This window comes from Cyprinodon variegatus, unplaced genomic scaffold (assembly GCF_000732505.1).
Source record: "Cyprinodon variegatus isolate N-32 unplaced genomic scaffold, C_variegatus-1.0 Scaffold189, whole genome shotgun sequence".
Lineage (NCBI taxonomy): Eukaryota > Metazoa > Chordata > Actinopteri > Cyprinodontiformes > Cyprinodontidae > Cyprinodon > Cyprinodon variegatus.
In genome coordinates, this window is record NW_015150642.1 from 1,051,145 (window position 1) to 1,052,156 (window position 1,012).

At 39.3% G+C, this 1,012-nt stretch overlaps 1 protein-coding gene across 1 annotated transcript in view; it reads left to right on the forward strand.

Annotated features, from left to right (window-relative positions):
• The window catches only part of chrm3 (cholinergic receptor, muscarinic 3), a 25,396-nt gene that overhangs the window by 11,835 nt on the left and 12,549 nt on the right, over positions 1-1,012 (forward strand). The gene's annotated exons all lie outside the window — the stretch shown is intronic.

A 1,012-nucleotide genomic window follows, 5' to 3' on the forward strand; every position in this document is an offset into this window, starting at 1 on the left:
AATTTCCCATTGGGAACCTACTAGCACTAAGTTGCTAACTGGTTACCACAATAATCCCGCCCGCTTGATAATCAACCAATCACATTCACTTTATTCACTCGTGTAAAGTCGGGAACCATTCGGAGGAATTCAGAACGGCAACCGTTGGATCAGCGCCACGACTTTAAGAAAATGCAGCTGATTGTATCCAGCCATTGACTTTGTAGGACTCGCACCTCCTGGGTGAATGAGTGCAGACAGATATACACTTGCATTTTGTCTTTAATTCTACAACAATCCTTCACACCGAGCATGCATACAGCAAGAGTGGAAAGGAAAAACTTTATTTTAGCAAGAAGAATCCTCCAGCAGAACCAGAACAGGTGTGAGCAGGCTTCTGTCACGCCCGACTGGTTCAGAGAAACAGAAGCAGACAAATAAAAGCTCTGGTCCATCCATTTTTATTTAAAGAAGGTAACAGTAAACTAGCTCCACAGGGGGCTTGGTCTCTGAAAAAAATATTAATGTTAATAGAGCGTCTACAGTAAGTCACAGTAAAAGCAGAGACCTAAACTTTTTCTAGGAGAGAAACAGGACTAAAAACTGAAAAACAGTCTGAACTCTATAAAGGAAGGTCTATTCCAGCTTATTGAAGCTGAATTTCCTTAGATAGAAAAATTTAAAGCAGCCTGACTGTATGATTTGGTTGATTTGTAAAGTGCCTTGAGATGACATGTGTTGTGAATTGGAGCTATAGAAATAAACTGAAGGTGTTAATGGCAGCAGCTCAGTTGATATTTCTCTCCAAGATGGTGTCATAGCCAAACAGAGCCAAAACAGAATAAGCTAACAAATACTAATGAATAGAAGAGGATTGTAGAAGAGGTCCAAATGTCCTCCAGCAGTATAGCAGTATAGTTATAGAGATAGCTCAGGATAACCTAACATGTTAATATTCTATCCATTCTTCTGATGCACATAAGTGAAGGAACTCAGAAGACAGTAGAATAACAGTACAAAGTGTTTTTTTTTT